The sequence below is a fragment of the Crinia signifera genome, chromosome 3 (assembly GCF_055691185.1).
Source record: "Crinia signifera chromosome 3, ASM5569118v1, whole genome shotgun sequence".
NCBI lineage: Eukaryota > Metazoa > Chordata > Amphibia > Anura > Myobatrachidae > Crinia > Crinia signifera.
Window position 1 is genome coordinate 117,827,637 of NC_139219.1, and position 14,194 is coordinate 117,841,830.

The 14,194-nt window shown below is 45.8% G+C and overlaps 1 long non-coding RNA gene across 1 annotated transcript in view; it reads left to right on the top strand.

Annotated features, from left to right (window-relative positions):
* The first annotated feature begins 2,026 nt into the window (after nt 1-2,026).
* Nucleotides 2,027-14,194, top strand: part of LOC146062555 (uncharacterized) — an 18,044-nt gene continuing 5,876 nt past the window's right edge. The window contains exon 1 of the long non-coding RNA XR_014471387.1: nt 2,027-2,084. This is a non-coding gene — a long non-coding RNA (uncharacterized LOC146062555). The remainder of the gene's footprint in view (nt 2,085-14,194) is intronic.

Genomic DNA, 14,194 nt, shown 5'->3' on the forward strand with positions numbered 1-14,194 from the left:
GCCCTTTTAACTGTCCTATAAGGATTTCAACTTGTTGAGCATCACTCAAGGGACATAGCTTAAACATGGACTGCATTCTGTCCTTAAAGTCTCTAAACGTGGTTGCACCTGTGATATGGTTACATCCCGAGTATATGGGTAGCCACGGGGCCCCAAAGTAATAAGGCATTGTGATAACTGAGTTTTCCATGGTGTTCCCCCTTCTTCTGGTGGATACTCCATCTGGTGATGGTAGAATTCTTCTTTTTGTTACGGCAGGTGTTTGGGGCTCTGTTCCAGACATTTTGTCTTTCCTTAAATGCTGTCTTCTGGTTTGATCCTGTTCGTGGACGCCAAGTTTTGTAATGTACTTCTTAGATAAGTATAATTTCAATAATGTACCACTTGTTTTGTCAATAGATTATTTTATGAAGGGTAATATATTTATATTAAGAGTAAGAGATAACAACATAAATATTATAACACTGTTACAATGCAAGAAATTGTACTCCAACACAACACAGGTTTTATTATACTAGAATGAATCTACCTTCTCATTGGTTACCTCTGATGCCAGTATAACCTAAATTAAAAGGGTTAACCCACTATGCACAGTAAGGAGAATATGTACAGATACAAAGTCACACGTTAAATGCTTTCAGTTACTGTAACCACATTTATGAAACTGCTAAAATTTTCATAGTAGAACAATTAATGGTCCCTAAACAAAGTACGGGGTTCCTGCAATAATCTTTGCATTCAAGTTTTCTTAAAAAGGTCCTCTAAGGGAATGAATAATAAGATTATAGAAATAGTCACTGTTTGTACGATTCCGATAAAACATTTCCTAAGTTTCCTAGACAGTGTAGTTAGTCTGTAGTTTTTCCGTTGCGTGCACGTTTGTAAAACTTCCGGTGGGGGAAAAAGTCAGTTATACTCTTAGTAATTCAGCTGTATGCCAATCTGTTTACAGGTTAAAATAAATATCTCTGAACAAATCAGTTGCTGCTGGGTAAACTTTAATGTGACTTCCCTTATACAATCCTCACTAATTGTAGAAGAGCTGAGGTGATTAGTTCATAAATGGTGCCTCTATGGAAAACTGTCTTAATTCTTTATGCCAGGCACAAAGCTGTTTTCTGTCTTTGGCCAATATTACATAATTTGCTTCAGACACTAAATGTTATTTTCAATGAGGCACTGACTGTACTGTTCCTATAGAAGCAACTCTGGCTTTGAGAATATTGTACATATTTGTTTCCGCTAAAGCTCAGTTCAGTATTTAATGTAGCTGTCTGACACTGTGTAAAAACCTACGGCTTGCAGGTGATACCTTTTTCCTGACATCTGTGCAGGGTATCTACAGACTGCAGCTATGCCCGCCTTCTCTCTTTATAAGGATATCCAGGTTTTACCTCATAACCTGCCTACTTTCACTGTCGGTTGCTGGAGGCCTTATGGTGCTGTCCATATTGCTCCTTCTGCCTCTGTCAGTCTCTGTACTACTCAAGGTGGATGCTGATATTGAAGACTACCTCACTCTCACTGCATGTCTTTCAGCGCTGGGGGCCCCAGATCACATCTTCCTGGGATGTGGCCCCACACAGCCTCCATTGGTGGTTACACAGCTGCACCTATCCTCACTGGTCTCATCATCACCTCAGACTGCCCTGCCCAACTGCTGCTCACTATAAACTGTCATCCTTTGACCCTGATCATGTGACCAGCTCCTGACCTCTGCAACAGTTGCAGAGGCTGCTGGGAATTGTCTACCTGAGACATTAACAGACATGTGTGTAACAAAGCATCATGTCAGACATACAGTAAAACATCGCAGGAGCAGGGTATTACACAGGAAGCTCAAACTACCTTGGCAATGGTAGTGCGGGGTATGTAGAGGGGGGATCTGATGTGTAGGGAGATCATCAGGCGCTACTTTTCAGGTAAGTAAATGTGTTTTTTAACCTACCCTGTACCTTGCCTGTAAGTGTGCACGCATAAACTGATCTAAAAACCATACTTTCTCATAAATATATAGGGGTGTAGTCAGAGGCCTGTTCATGAGAATGATGGATCCAGACGTATCCCTTGGTGACAGCATGCTGGTAAGTACATTATTGAATTGTGAAATACCAGTGGGATCACACTCATGGGTCTGCAGCTGTTGGTCAACTACACATCCCAGCATGCCCTGCCACAGTTTAAGCAATCCATTGTATGAAAGGTGTGCCAGATCATGCTGGAATGTGTACTTCCACAGCAACTGGAGGCCCATGATTTGAATCTCCATAGTTGTATAACTAGTACAGTTACAAGGTAAGGGACTGGAGACATTTTCTAACATACCTACACATTTTTACCATTTCTATAGCATGAAACCTTTTCTGGCATAGCAAAAATACATATTTAGAAAATAGACCACAAAAACTTATGTTTGGTGCATGTCATTTTTACTTCAAAACTTTGCAGAAAAGCCACTTTTTTTTGGGCCAAACATGAACATTGTGTACAAATATGTTCAAAGATATATAACAAAAATTGGTGCTCTTTACCTAGAAGGGCGCCAGCGATTGAAATCGCGGTCGTCGGGGGGTAAAAAACGCGGTCATCGCGGGCATCGCGGGCATCGCGGGTAAATCGGGATGGCCGCGATGCCCGCGATGACCGCGATTACCGCGATTTTCCCATAGGGAACAATGTTAAAACGGCTGATTGACCGCGATTTGACTGTTAAATGCCTCAATGGACCCGATTTGGCCCTAGGAATCAATGTTAAATGGGCCACAGAGCCCAAATAAGCACAATTAACCCTTAAATGTCCCCCCCCAATTTTTAACGCCACCCCACGATCCACGCGAACCCGAAGCGTGGCGAGCGCAGCGAGCCCGCGAGGGGCGGCGGTACGCGTCCTCCGACCTTTTCATGCCCTACTATCCACTAGGGCGTGGAGTGAGAATATAATAGTGTGGCGAGCGCAGCGAGCCACCGAGCCCGAAGCGTGGCGAGCGCAGCGAGCCCCGCGAGGGGACGCGGATACCTTCACAGGTAGACGCGTCCCCTCGCGGGCTTCACAGGTAGACGCGTCGCCACGGACACCTGTGAAGCCCGCGAGGGGACGCGTATAACTGTGAAGGTATCGGCGTCCGCTCGCCACGCTTCGGGCTCGGTGGCTCGCTGCGCTCGCCACACTATTATATTCTCACTCCACGCCCTAGTGGATAGTAGGGCATGAAAAGGTCGGAGGACGCGTACCGCCGCCCCTCGCGGGCTCGCTGCGCTCGCCAATCTTCGGGTTCGCGTGGATCGTGGGGTGGCGTTAAAAATTGGGGGGGACATTTAAGGGTTAATGGGCTCTGTGGCCCATTTAACATTGATTTCTATGGCCAAATCGGGTCCATTGAGCCATTTAACAGTAAAATCGGGTCCATCGCGCCTTTTAACATTGATTCCTATGGGAAATCGGGAGCATCGCGTCGCGGGCATCGCGGGTACATTTATAGCCGGCCGCGACGCGACCGACACGATTTCCATGTTTAACATTGGTTTCAATGGGAAATCGCGGGCATCGCGTCGGTCGCGTCGCGGCCATACATAAATGTACCCGCGATGCCCGCGACGGGCGCCCTTCTAGGTAAAGAGTACCCAAAAATTTACAAAAATATATGTAGTACCCCTGGACTGCTGTGGAACTACAAGTGCCGGCCTGTCTCTGCATTGCCAGTTGCTGAGGCATGCAGCCCACAGCCTGATGCCCCTCTCTTGTTTGACACCCAAAAAGTATAGTAAATCTTCCCAAGAGACTGCAGGGGTTAACTCCATTTTACTGTACTGTGAATAGCAGGAGTCTGCAATGAGCTGTGAAATGAGGAGGACTTTAGGACCCAGAGATGACTGCAGGGGAAGAACACATGTGAGCAGGCTGCTGGGACAGGAAGTGGAAGTAAAAAGGAGTAGAGATGGGCAAAACGGCTCTTTTTGCGGACCCGACTCGACCCGGGTCGGTCGCTGAAAAGATCTAGATCCTTTGGGCGGCTCTGCGGATCAGTTTGTGTAAAAAAGACAGTTATTTATGGTTTGAGTTAGTGTACCATACCTCCCAACATGACCCTTTCCAGGAGGGACACAATGCTCTGTTTCTGGACTTCCCTCTTAATGTTTGATTGTTATTACCTGTGTGGAAACACCTTTCTTGCCCATTTACCTGTTTAGAACAGGTAATAGCAATCATTCGTTAAGAGGGAAGTCCAGAAACAAAGTCGTAGGTCAGAGATGGGGAACCTTTGGCCCTCCAGCTGTTGTTGGACTACACATCCCAGCATGCCCTGCTACAATTTGCTATTTGGCCATGATAACACTGTTGCAGGGAATGCTGGGATGTGTAGTCCAACAACAGCTGGGGCCAAAGGTTCTCTAACCCTGACCTAGGTGGTGCACTTAACATAGATTGTTCTCCACAGTATTAGCCCGTAGAATCTATGGTTTTACACACAGGGGAAATTGACTAATAATTGAATAGCCCTGCGTGGTAAACACAGTAGATAATTGAATATTGAATACGTCGATGACCCAGTGTACCCATTTACACCGCCCTCTACCCAGGTCATAGTCATGTTCTACCCAGGTCAGGACCTGGGGAAACGGTCGTTTGGTCGACTGATCTAGGTCGACATTAGGTCAACAACACTAGGTCGACATGCTGAAAGGTCGACGTGGAACAAGATCGACATGGTTATAGGTCAACATGAGGAAGGTCGACAGGTCATAAGGTCGACATGGGGATTTTCACTGTTTTTTGAGCCGACATGTGCCGACAGGCGGTATTTCATGCCCTACCTTCCACTAGGGCATGGAGTGAGATTATAATAGTGTGGCGAGCGAAGTGAGACACTGTGCCCAAAGCATTGCGAGCGATGCGAGGGTCCGATTCTCACTTCCAACTGTGTCCATGTCAACTGTGTTGACATTCGGGTCAAAAAACAGCGAAAACCCCATGTCGACCTTATGACCTTCCTCATGTCATCCTAACGTCCATGTCTACCTTTTCCCATGTCAACCTTTTCCCATGTCGACCTTTCTGCATGTCGACCTAGTGACTGTCTGACCAACGCTTGTCTGACGAACAATCCAGTTCCCAGGACCTGGGTAGAAGTCCCGTATAAAGGGACACGGCGTGTCCCATTTACACTGCCGCTGACAGGGGTCTGACCCGCTGAAGACCCGGGATTTTGCAGCGGTGTAAAAGGGGTATTAATTTGCTCGTTGCCAAGGGAGACTAAATTTGCTCATTGCCAAGCCCCCCTCCCCCCCCCAAATGAAAGTTAAAAGAAGGCCCCCTCCCCCTCCAAATTAAAGTTAAATGTACTACACAGCCCAGCAAACACAGATCTAGTAAAAAAAAAAAACACATGTGCACTGCCTAATTTATGTCTGTGTGTCTGTGTGTTCATACTTCTACTACACACCTTTCTGTGATACTACTGGTGAACTCAGGTGAAGCAATCTTGAAATGCCTGCCAGTGCCAATGCCTCTGCTCTGCTTAGTCTGCTGTTGATGTGTAGTCACCAGACCTCCCTCAGGGCTTCCAGATTCAGAAGAATCTAGATCTGCACGTGACACAGCAACAGCAGCAGCAGCACAAGCAGCCAATTAGAAGAAAATATCTCAGCTGCCAAAGGGGGCAGTGCTGAGCTCAAGCAATGCAATGTGCATTGTATTGTATGTAATGCTAAGCGAAACCGATCCGGATCACCATTTTGGGATCGGCGGCTCCTTCGTTCTTTTGATGGATCCGTTCAAAAGAACCGGATCGTTCGCGAACGACACATCTCTAAAAAGGAGACTGCACTTGAAGTATGCTGTGAGAGCTAGGAGCTGGGGGAGCTCTAAAGGGAGAGTCAGCAGTGTGCTGAGAAAGTGAGAGAACATGTTACAGCCATGAGCAGCAGTGTGCTGAGATACAAAGCAGGTGTGTTACAGCTTGGAGCAGCAGTGTGCACAGTGATGCAGCACAGACCATGCGAAGCAGTGTGCACAGTGATGCAGGACAGACCATGAGGAGCAGAGTTTGGCACCATACCAGCACAGATTGTCTGAAGTACAGAGAAGAGTGGGAGCAGCAGCTGCAGTGGAATCCCTGCTGTACAGATATCAGGAAGGGTTCAGCATTCGGGTGCCTTTTGACCCAGGACATTGTGAGTATGTGTTGCCCTGTACACTCACAACACTACTCCAGACTTTCTATTATACATGGAACATTTGCCCTAAGGGTAACACTCCAAACAAGAAGAGATGAGAAAGGAGCCTTATATTAATAGGTATCCTAGGGATGTGCTGATCCCTGTGACTCAGTGACATTTCAGCTACACCAAGTTAATTTAATAGGCCATGTGGGGAAAGAGAGTAACTGGTCCCCATCCCACATGTTAACAGGGCCTATGCAAAGGAGGACTCTAATTACAGTAGGCCGCCTGGCTGCAGTACAAGACACAGGTAGCCCCATCTACAGGACAGTGTCTGTATTACAGTGCCTGGGAATAGCCCCATCTAGTGCATGGACTTGGATATACAGATCTCATTGCTTTTAGTCCTGTAAACCATTGGAGTACAGTTAATCCTTTCTTGTTGAGCTACAAGGACAGTTCATTTGCCTTCCACGGTATTACACGACAAGGATTATTTCACCATTACCTCGGCCAGAGTTCAAGAGTGACCTTTTGGCTACTTATCCGAAGGAAGGCCGGGTTGCCCCATATGGACACCTACCCCGGGAACTGTACATTGGTTCCTGTACACAGGCCAAATCCTAAACTCGGATCTTGGATAAAAATGGGGTACCGGTACCAGTTAGACTCAAGTTAATATAGGCCAAAGTACTGTTAGTATATTATGTATGGTTTGTTGAGAATTGCCTGTTTATTCCAGTATCTTGTACCATTGACCTGATGGGTACAGAGATTGGTTCACCAGAGGTCGTAATATTTCTTATTGTTATAAAGTGAAGAATAAAATCACTCCTGTTCAATTGCATCTGCGCTCTCAAGCCTGCATTCGTTTATTGTCTACCAACCCCCTGGACGAATGAGCCCCTAAGCGTGGGTGTCACATTTGGCGTCATACCGAACAGGATCGGACATGGAGGTGCATAAAGGCAACCCCACCGCATATGACAAGTCTATCAGTGAAATGTCTGTCATACTGGATGGACTCATCAAGATGACTGCAGAAATAAGGAAGACCCTAGCCAATGATAACATAAGACAGACTGTATCAAGAAACAGGGAATGGCATTCAGAACAAAGAGTGAACAACCAATCCAGATGGGATGTTACACAGGAGATGGGAAGATGGGTGACTAACAAGTTTCATGCTCGAGGGAGGCCAATATGTTGGCGATGTAGACAAAGTGGTCGCTTTGAGAGGAATTGTCAACAACCCTCAAGTAGACCATCACAAGGAGAACCACCCTGGGAAGGACAACCCAGGAATGCAGGCCTGTCTGAAGTATTCCAGAGCCAAATGAGAGTGTCTGGGGTACAAAATGCTGTGCATAGTGAGCGAAGGATCTCCGGTCATGTCATGTGGTTCAGTGTACCACGTGGGTATGGGTTCATCAAGAGAACAGACAACAGACAACGCGTGTATGTACATTTTACAGCAATTCAGAGAACAAATCCAGGAAACTTGTTCCGGAGCCTGAGAAGTGGCGAAATGGTGGAATTTGAGTTCGCAAACGGGAGGAAAGGCATCAAGGCTGTACATGTGACCGGTCCAAATGGGGCTCCAGTGCAAGGCAACAGACATGCCGCAAAGGGCAGCCAGCATGGGCACTGTCCACGTTTCAGAGAGCCTCCACGCTACTGCCAGCAAGATTACCATTATAGTAAAGGTAGAGAGGAACCCAGCAAAGATTTGCCTGTTGAGAAAAGACCCCGGGGATTTAACAAAATGCAACCAAAGCTGCATGATGTGGTCAAGCAGCAATTTCCCCCAGAACCAAGAGAAATGGAGGGCAGTAAAGTGGTAGAATACACTGGTTCCAGCACAGCCAACCCCAGACCAACAGATGCTGGTGCGACTGACCAAGAAAGAGCCATTGAAGCTGTGGGGCAACTGGTTGTGGCAGAGAGATCTAGAGCCTTGGAAACCAACAGTAAAGAGTCAGATGTAGCAAAGTCTGAGTATAAGGCCCCGGAAGAAACCCCTAGTGCAGCTAAGGAGAAGGTGACCTGGCTCTTCCCAGAATTGCATGGACCTGATGTTAAGTACCATACGATAAGCAAGGAGGAGGTCACCTTGTGGTTACAGCAGGCATCAAGAAGGCAAGGAAAAAGATCCAAAAGGAATTTCTAGCAGCTAGAAGCACAAGGAATGTCTTGCCCGCCAGTTAGGAATATTGATTGTTCCCGTTGCAATTAGCTGTTGATGCGTGAGGACACGCACATGAAAAAGTGTGGGCGAATGTAGTACCCCTGGACTGCTGTGGAACTACAAGTGCCAGCCTGTCTCTGCATTGCCAGTTGCTGAGGCATGCAGCCCACAGCCTGATGCCCCTCTCTTGTTTGACACCCAAAAAGTATAGTAAATCTTCCCAAGAGACTGCAGGGGTTAACTCCATTTTACTGTACTGTGAATAGCAGGAGTCTGCAATGAGCTGTGAAATGAGGAGGACTTTAGGACCCAGAGATGACTGCAGGGGAAGAACACATGTGAGCAGGCTGCTGGGACAGGAAGTGGAAGTAAAAAGGAGACTGCACTTGAAGTATGCTGTGAGAGCTAGGAGCTAGGGGAGCTCTAAAGGGAGAGTCAGCAGTGTGCTGAGAAAGTGAGAGAACATGTTACAGCCATGAGCAGCAGTGTGCTGAGATACAGAGCAGGTGTGTTACAGCTTGGAGCAGCAGTGTGCACAGTGATGCAGCACAGACCATACGAAGCAGTGTGCACAGTGATACAGGACAGACCATGAGGAGCAGAGTTTGGCACCATACCAGCACAGATTGTCTGAAGTACAGAGAAGAGTGGGAGCAGCAGCTGCAGTGGAATCCCTGCTGTACAGATATCAGGAAGGGTTCAGCATTCGGGTGCCTTTTGACCCAGGACATTGTGAGTATGTGTTGCCCTGTACACTCACAACACTACTCCAGACTTTCTATTATACATGGAACATTTGCCCTAAGGGTAACACTCCAAACAAGAAGAGATGAGAAAGGAGCCTTATATTAATAGGTATCCTAGGGATGTGCTGATCCCTGTGACTCAGTGACATTTCAGCTACACCAAGTTAATTTAATAGGCCATGTGGGGAAAGAGAGTAACTGGTCCCCATCCCACATGTTAACAGGGCCTATGCAAAGGAGGACTCTAATTACAGTAGGCCGCCTGGCTGCAGTACAAGACACAGGTAGCCCCATCTACAGGACAGTGTCTGTATTACAGTGCCTGGGAATAGCCCCATCTAGTGCATGGACTTGGATATACAGATCTCATTGCTTTTAGTCCTGTAAACCATTGGAGTACAGTTAATCCTTTCTTGTTGAGCTACAAGGACAGTTCATTTGCCTTCCACGGTATTACACGACAAGGATTATTTCACCATTACCTCGGCCAGAGTTCAAAAGTGACCTTCTGGCTACTTATCCGTAGGAAGGCCAGAGTTCAAGCGCGACCCTCCGGCTACTTATCCGAAGGAAGGCCGGGTTGCCCCATACGGACACCTACCCCGGGAACTGTACATTGGTTCCTGTACACAGGCCGAATCCTAAACTCGGATCTTGGATAAAAATGGGGTACCGGTACCAGTTAGACTCAAGTTAACATAGGCCAAAGTACTGTTAGTATATTATGTATGGTTTGTTGAGAATTGCCTGTTTATTCCAGTATCTTGTACCATTGACCTGATGGGTACAGAGATTGGTTCACCAGAGGTCGTAATATTTCTTATTGTTATAAAGTGAAGAATAAAATCACTCCTGTTCAATTGCATCTGCGCTCTCAAGCCTGCATTCGTTTATTGTCTACCAACCCCCTGGACGAATGAGCCCCTAAGCGTGGGTGTCACATTTATACAAAATATCCCATAAATGTGTTTGTAAATGTGTGGGAAAATGCATTATTTTTGGGGTGGCTGAGCATGCGCACACCCTCCCTTGGCACCTGAGCCCAGGTGGCCCCTGGTACTAACACTACGACGTAGGGGAGAAGTGGGTGAGCCACACAATGGTGTGCTGGACGCACTACTAAAAGTAGAGGTTGGTGCACAAATGAAGCTCCATATGGTTAATTTGAGCCTGCATAGCAATTAAAGCATTTGTTTGAGCAGTTAGAGCTTGATTTTGCCCAATAATGGTTTCTGTAAGTGTGGCAATATGAGTATATTGTGCTCCCGTATGCCATTACTCAGAGGCGGAACAAGCGAGCTGTGGGCCCAGGTGCAAAAAAATTGTTTGGGCCCCCCAAACACACAAAAAACACTGTGTCTTTTTGTTTTGTTTACTTCAAATTTATAGCACATTACAAATTATGCCGCATACTGTAATGCCCATTACACAATGTCACACACCGTAATGCCCATGACATATTATGCCACACACACAGTATTGCCCATTACATTTTATGTTGCACACCGTAACACCCATTACATATTATGTTGCACACCGTAATGCCCCTTACACACTATGCTGCACACTGTATTGCCTATTTTAAAATGTTTCTCTGGCCTGCAGCCCCTGCTTTATATTAAGAAGTTTTATGCATGCCCCCCCCCCCCATTATAATTTAAGATGCTTCAGCCACACACCCTCCCCTTAATGTTATATATATATATATATATATATATATATATATATATATATATATATATATATATATAATGGAAAAGCAAATGGCGGCACTACAAGGAATTAATTTTCAAAAAAAATGTGTATTTCAAAGGTGCAATGATGACTTGTGTCCTTATTACTGCAAGTCTGACCAGTCCTGCCATTTGCCATACTACGGTATATTTATATTAATAAATTAACACACACATGCACACACACACATATATATATGACATGATTGTATATATAGCGTGTACATTATTAATATTTGTCAAATGCATGTACAGTACTTACTTTACAAAAAGTGCCCCTAGCTCTGTGGGCTGAGCCTCTGTCCTTCCCTGCCAGTTTGCACTGTGTGCATTGTGGGATGGGAGGAGGAAGTGGAGGGTGGTGGCTTCCCTGGAGTCAGACTGACTCCGCAAAGGCCCATGGGAGGAGCTGCTGCGGCTGGGCATGCGCAGCAGCCCTCCACCCGGCCAGCGGCCATTTTACTTAGGGGCAGACATACAGCCCCACCATCTGGAGTGCTGAGTGCCGCAGCAAATTATCTTTATAAAGCACCCGCTCTGGTGCTACCGCCGGCGGGCGACTCAGTGGCGGCGCAGCACATTAAAAAAAAAAACATGGCATTTCGGCATGACGGGCGGATGGCAGCACAGGGCCCCTTCAACCCATTGGGCCCCGGTGCACTGCACCGCCTGCACCAGCGGTAGTTCCGCCACTGCCATTACTTATTTCGGACAAACGGGTTCCTAGGGTAGTAGCCATCCGCACTTGTGTGCCCACAGCAACAAGGACACTGCTGCCTAATTTATTAACTTGTTGAAACAAGTTGCGAATATACCCTTGTATGTTGCCTATTTGGTGACTTTGCATTAGGGATGTTCACCGGCCACTTTTCGGGTTTTGGGTTTTGGGTTTTGGGTTCTGATTACCTTAAGGTTTTGGGTTCTAATGGGTTTTGGCAAAACACCTCCTAAGTGTTTTGTGTTTGGATTTATTTGGGTTTTGGGTTCTGATTTTTTTGTTAAAAAAAGCCTAAAAACAGCTAAAATGGCAGAATTTGGTGTTTTTTTTGCTCCTACGCTATATTGACCTCAATAACATTCATTTACACTCATTTCCAGTGTATTCTGAACACCTCACACCTCACAATATTGTTTTTATTGCCAAAGTTTGCACTGAGGTAGCTGGATAACTATGCTAAGCCACACAAGTGTGCGGCACAAACACGTGGCTCATGTAAGAGTGGCACTGCAGCGGCAGACATGATGGCAGTTTAAAAAAATAGGCCCATAAAAGATACCTATCTGGCTTGATCATGCACTGTTTACCATGTGCAGCCAAGGAGCGGTGGGCATTTTGTGCAGCACAGAGTTTGTCTGCAAGTGTGTAACTGTTTCGATCACTTTAACCCCTTCCTGACAGAGCCAGTTTTTGCGTTCCTGACAGAGCCATTTTTTTCAAATCTGACATGTTTCACTTAAGTGGGGATAACTTTTTTTTGCTTTTACTTATCCCAGTGATTTTGAGATTGTTTTCTCGTGACACATTGTACTTCAAATTAGTGGTAAATTTGGGTCGATACAGTCTGTGTTTTTTTGTGAAAAATACCAAAATGTCGTGAAAAAATGGAAAATTTTGCAATTTGCAAAATGTCACATTTTCTGCTTGTGAGACAAATAAACATACCACTCAAAATAGTTAATAACTAACAAAGACCATATGTCTACTTTATGTTGCAATCATTATTTCAACCTCCTTTTCATTTTTTTGGACACTAGGAGGCTTCAAATATGAATAGCAAATTCTCATATTTTCAAGAAAATTTCAAACACTGATTTTTTTAGGGACCAGTTCAGTTCTGATGTGACTTTGAGGGACTTGTATGTGAGACACCCCCATAAATGATGCCATTTCAAAAACTGCACCCCTCACAGTATTCAAAACAGCATTTTGGAAGTTTGTTAACCCTTTATGTGTTTCACAGGAATTAAAACAAAGTGTCGGTGAAATTTCAAAATTTCTTTTTTTTTGCAGAGTTTCAATTTTAATACATTTTTCTAACGAATACAGTAGATTTTACTAGAGAAATGTGACTAAAAATTGATTCCCCCAATTCTTTTGTTTTCATAAATATCCTATATGTGGCCCTAGTGTGCATGGTGACCAAACCACAGGCTTCATAATAGAAGGAGCACCTACTTGATTTTGGAGCCTCCTTTTTATGAGATTTTTTTTTAGGCACCATGTAGGTTTATAGGCACCATAAGTGCTAAAAGTTAGGAACCTCCCCCACAAGTCACCCCATTTTGCAAACTACACCCTTCAGGGAATTCATTTAGGGGTATAGTGTACATTTCAAACCCCCAGGGGTTTCACCAATTTTTATACAACTGGACTGTGAAAATGAAAAAATTTAATTTTTCATTTTCACAGCTCAGTTGTATCAAAATTGGTGAAACCCCTGGGGGTTTGAAATGTACACTATACCCCCTGATGAATTCCCTGAAGGGTGTAGTTTTCAAAATGGGGTCACTTGTGGGGGGGTTCCACTGTATTGGTGCTTCAGGGGTCATTCAACCAGAATCTGTGCTGCAAAATCCAAAAATCACTCCTTCCCTTCTGAGTCCTGCCATGCACCCAAATGGTATTTTTTGGTCACATGTGAGGCATTGCCGTACTCGGGAGAAATTGGGGCACAGATTTTGGGGTGCTTTGTCTCCTTCATTCCTTGTGAAAATGAAAAATTTTGAGCCAGATCTGCATTTTTGTGTAAAAAAATTTAATTTTTTACACAAAAATGCAGATCTGGCTCAAAATTTTTCATTTTCACAAGGAATGAAGGAGACAAAGCACCCCAAAATCTGTGCCCCAATTTCTCCCGAGTATGGCAATGCTGCACATGTGACCAAAAAATACCAGTTGGGTGCATGGCAGGACTCAGAAGGGAAGGAGTGATATTTGGTGGTGGAATGAATGGTGGGTGCTATGTCGCATTAGCAAGACCCCCGAAGCACCAATACAGTGGAACCCCCCCACATGTGACCCCATTTTGGTCACCAGCTTTGGGAGGGGGGCTGGCGCTGCGGCTGGTGGGGGGTTGGGAGGGGTGCTGGCGCTGCGGCAGCCGGGTGGGTGGGAGGGAGGGGGGGCTGCCGGGTGGGATGGGGGGGCTGGCGATCGGTGGTGATCGGTGCTGTACTTAACAGCACCGATCACTGTGTTACCGAGCGGCTTAGCCGACGGTAACACAGAAAACGCTGCAATTGGCTGTTCACATTTGAACAGCCAATCGCAGCGATCGCCGCGAGGGGGGATGTCTGCTGTCAGGGACAGCAGACATCTCCAAACTGTCACCGCGTCTATAGACGCGGTGACAGTTTAAAACCATGAC